The sequence below is a fragment of the Lissotriton helveticus genome, chromosome 4_1 (genome assembly GCF_964261635.1).
Source record: "Lissotriton helveticus chromosome 4_1, aLisHel1.1, whole genome shotgun sequence".
Classification (NCBI taxonomy): Eukaryota; Metazoa; Chordata; class Amphibia; order Caudata; family Salamandridae; genus Lissotriton; species Lissotriton helveticus.
In genome coordinates this window covers 1,413,430,799-1,413,435,597 of record NC_136063.1, presented here as the reverse complement: position 1 = coordinate 1,413,435,597, position 4,799 = coordinate 1,413,430,799, and the positions used below count along the sequence as shown (strand labels likewise).

The window sequence follows — 4,799 nt, the reverse complement described above, 5'->3', positions numbered from 1 at the left end:
TAACAGCGCGCAGGAGAGGCTGCAGTAACGTTACTTACCAGGCCTCCAGGTGAACGCGTTTGTCAGGCCCCCAGCACACGGCCACAGCAGACGATCTTCTGATTAATGTACGACCCGCATGGCATGAAGGGCGGAACGTAGCACACGCCTCCAGCGTTTCTCATGCCCCCAGCGTGCCACTTGATGCGGAGCAATTGCGTTCACATGGCATGAAGGCCGGACACACGTCCCCAGCGTTTCTCACGCCCCCATAGTGTCATGCCCCCAGCGTGCCCCTTGATGCTGCGCAGCAACGTAATTGGTGCTTGTATGTACGACTCACATGGCATGAAGGGCGGACACACGCCCCCAGCGGTTGTCACACCCCCAGCGTTTGTCACGCCCCCAGCACACGCCCACAACCCACGATGTGATGGCCGTACCACACGCCCCCAGCGTTAGTCACGCCCACAGCACAATGTAGAAACGCCCACAAGGGACTACTTTGCTGGCACGGTTCTTTTACCTTTTAAATGTATAGAGGAGTTGGCCTAACGGCTAAGGTGCTCGACCTTGGACCTGGGAATCTGGGTTCGAGTCTTGGTAACGATGCCAAACATCCTGTGATTCTGGGCAAATCACTTAATCTCCCCGTGCCTAATAAAAATGAATGTGTGTCCTCATGTAACGTAACTAGTGCTATGTAAAGCGCTCTGATACCTGATTCAGTTCGGGTCAAGTTCGCGCTATATAAAACTCTGGAAAAAATATATATATATATGGTGGCCGTCTGCATAGCCTATGTCCTTCTGCTGCAACTGCCCTTTCCAACGCTGTATTGGGTGTTGTGATTGGTGCTGTGGTTACTGAGATTACCCGCCTCAAAGGTGTGGGCTCTCTCTTTATAATATTAGTATGGATAAAATATATTGCACATTTTAACCTGCAACTAATAGGCGGGTCATGGGCCCTCCCAGTTTTCTCATTTTCCAAAATTGTACAACTTACTGAAACGTGTTAAAAGTATATTTTACTTACGTAAGACAATGATTATGTGATTTTTTTCAATTTCAACCCTTGGCCTATGTATATATTGTGTATACTTTTTTCTTCTTTTTAATTAATGTTAATTCTTTTTTGATGATGTAATTTTTCTTATGTGATCTGATGTACTTTTATGGTTATGAAATATAATCGAATAAAGTCTTTTGATTTGATTTGATTTACTGAAACGTGTCTGTACATAGAGCACTCTATCATGACGGTGTTAATTTAACCCCAGCGACACATTTAACACGTATCTGTCTCTTGTAGGTTGCATACTTTATTCTTACAGTCTACTTCTTGCATAGGCTCGCGATCAGTTCAAAGAGCGCAAGTTTGTTAGTCAATATCTGAGGTGCCCGTATGCTCCTCCGTGTCTCCCCTCTGTGATTTTCTGTAGGTACTCTGGAAAGTTCCCTGATTTAAATACTTAAGCACGTCCTTAGGCTCGTTGTAAAAAATTCTCAACTGATAATGGACCAGATGGTGTGCCAGATCCATCACTGCAGAAATAACCACTCCATACTGAGAGCAAACAAGACATATTTCCAAACATGTATGTCTGATGCCAACAACCTTTCAAAACAGCTTGTCAGAATTCACAAGCTAGTGACAGAGAGCCACACTCAACCCACAATAGTACAGGTTCCTGCATAATCCCTTTGCTGCAATCTGATGGACTTCTATGATTACCACCCTTCAGGCAAACATCCTGCCAAATTGTCCATGCTATGGATTTATCACACTGAATAAGCTCCCTCACTCAGTTTCCTTCTGAGACTTCTTTGGTTTTCCAAGTATAAAATTATGAAAATCCTGTCTACCCTGAGTAGACCAGTGTAGTGTGCTTCTTTATCCATGATGAAACTCTTGTGAGCGCATTGTGCACGCACTTCATGGAATCAGATGTTATTGTTTAATCTTGGCCCGTGAATGGAGCGGACACCTGCTTAGGGTTCAAAAGACATATGAGATTGTCAGTTGAATGCTGAGCCTGGAGGTCGATCCATGTCGTGGGTGGAACAAATAAAGAAATCATAACTTACCAGAACGTGAGGACCGTTTTCATCTTTAATATCTGGTGACGAGTGGGAGTGTACACCCACCGACCATCGTAACCCACGCGGCAAATCCAATTATTGCTCGTTGTCTGACAGAGAGCATGTGTCCGGGACAAGTTCATTGAAGTTGGTGTGAACTAGTCTCTTTGAGCAGGGAGAAACCGACCAACCCCGGCGATTCCAGGAGTAGCGGGCAGGTGCCCTTACAGCAAAGGAGACAAACAGAGCTGTTCATGACCGTAGAGGAAAGTTTTGGGAGGAGCGTCAGGAATTCACATGATGCATGATGTCACCACGACGGCCATGTTGTGGTTGGCCATGTCTGATTAGAGGTGTTTGACAGCGATACACCTCGAGGAAATTATATTGCTTTTGAGGAATTCATGGAACATCACGAGACAGCGGTGAGGTTGACAACTAGTAGAAAAATCCTGGTTTGCTGTGCCAGCTTGGACATAAAGGTGAGGAATATTGGTTTAGGATCAGCTCAAAAGAGAACTGCTGTGAATATATATTCTGTCCAGTTACAGTGTACTGAACAATTGATAAAGTTGAAACCAATGTTCGCATACTATCTATTTGGACACTGTGGGAGAATTTTTTTTAGCGTCATTTTATTTTAATTTTTCAAACTATTTAATTATGGACAATACCCATTTGATGACACAGCCACCGATGTTTCTTAGCAAACCCGGCAAATGCCGAACAAATAAAGAAATCTTAACTTACCTGAATGTGTGGACCATTTTAATCTTTAATAACCAGCCTATAATTTTTGCCTTTGTTACTTCCCTTGTCACTGCCTTTCTAGCCACAGATGGTACCACAAACAATCTGTAGTACACTTTCATCAGAACTCCACTAAACTAATTTGGTGCACATCTGGTCATCTTGTTAAACTGTATGTAGAAACAACAGGAGAGGAAGGGTTCAGGGACACTCCTATACCCCAGTCAAAATATCCGTTAAACAACAAAGGAGTGACTCAAACATAACAGGATGAGACGTAGAGAAAGCACGTGGGTGTGTAAAAAGAAAGAAAAAGAATCGCAGTGATTTTTTATAAAACCCTCACTCACCCAACTATTGGGTGACATGCTTCATCATCGGGTTGTTCACCGGGTATGCCAAGTGCACGCCCGGTGTGCTGCTACACCTGCGACTGCAGTGGAGCTGGTGACTAGAATAAAAGCAGTGCAAAAAGTGATAGTGAGTTTAAAGTGTCAGAATAAAAAGGTGTGTGTTCCAACCTGTACTCAGTTTTAATAAAGGTTGAAGCATGCACAATGTTAAAAGGTTTGGCGGACAGGCTTGACCATGAATTTGAGTCAAACGGTCCTATTTTTTAGTTCATATGGTCGACATGTTTCTGCTCGTAGCGGCCTCTTTAGCCGAGCTTTCTTCAGGACCAAACTATAACACTGGGCGGTATACGCACGCTAAGGCGTACCCTAACCTCAGTGTACTGGAAAAAGAAAAAACTCACGGTTGTTTACCGGAATACCCTGGTATTTCCAGGATGTTGTAATCTGTGGAATAAAGACAGAGAAACAGGGCCAAACATATAATCATGAACATGAGAAAATGCATGGGTTCCTTTATCCACCACAAATTATTTAGTTACACATCACCGAATTATGTGCTCTTCAAGAGTTTCATTCTCTTTTTTTTAAAAGGAATTATTTCAAATAGGGTTAATTTGTATTTTTTGGTCGGGTTACAGAAGGGAGTTCCCTCTTCACTCTCACAAACAAACCACTGTCAAGGGCGTCAAAAAGACGCGTCTACAACTGTGTTTATATAACTATTTCAACACAGTGTAATTTAATGAAATATCACGATCACCATACTCGGTTAATCAAGGAATTGTGCAATTCTAAAAACAATCATCAAATTAAAAACACACTACTCGCACAAGGGACCTGGGGGAATATCGCGGAGGAAGGAAAACAAAAAGCTGTTTGTAATTACGTGAAGATGCAATTGACTTCACTTCATAGGTCGGTGGGGCGGGTTTTCTTCACACCGGAAAACTCTAATGAAGAGAAAAGAAAAGAACGGCGGTGTCACAAGCCGTCTAGGTCTAGAGAGCGGGTGAGAGTTAACTACGACAGTATCTGTTCGTGGCTCACCTGCATTCCGGAGACTCCCCGTATTTCAACCTGTTCAAGGCTATACCACCGCCTGAATAATAGAGGAAGCGAAGTTCTGACCGGAGGATATCGTGGTGCCTGGCACACGTGGCAATTCCACCGAATCAGCAACAACGTCCTAGATGATGTCAGGCGTGCTGGTTTGTTTACCAGGGGAATTAAAGGGGAAGTAGTCAACTGTTCCCGATCATGAAAACTTTATCAGTCATTATTGACTGGACAGACCTTCGTGTTAACAGTTGGTTACTGTGCTAGTTGGTTACTATGATCGTTGGTTAATGTGCTCAGCTGCATAGTCTACAGTATCAGAACAAAAAATGACACTGCATTCTGGATTACGACGAAAAACGGGGCACTCGCTAATTTTTGGAGCTCATTTATTTTACAGAAAAAAGGATGCTGCTTTGTATATATGATAACCTAGTTATCTCAGGCAATCTCAAATGAAAGGGGTTAACGATGCCTTACACTACCCCAAGGGATATTATCATTAAGACCCTGTAGGTGTGTCGAGAGGCGATACACCCATCGTTGCTCCTTCTCAAACAGGGATTCCTGTGTC

General features: G+C 43.4%; 1 long non-coding RNA gene across 1 annotated transcript; it reads right to left on the bottom strand.

Moving 5' to 3' along the window:
• Positions 1 to 3,371: 3,371 nt before the first annotated feature.
• Positions 3,372 to 4,276, bottom strand: LOC144827535 (uncharacterized). The gene is made up of 3 exons (XR_013610240.1): positions 4,217 to 4,276; positions 4,056 to 4,119; positions 3,372 to 3,613 (listed from the first exon to the last, which is right to left on the bottom strand). It is a non-coding gene; the product is annotated as an uncharacterized LOC144827535 (long non-coding RNA).
• Between the last annotated feature and the right edge of the window lie 523 nt (positions 4,277 to 4,799).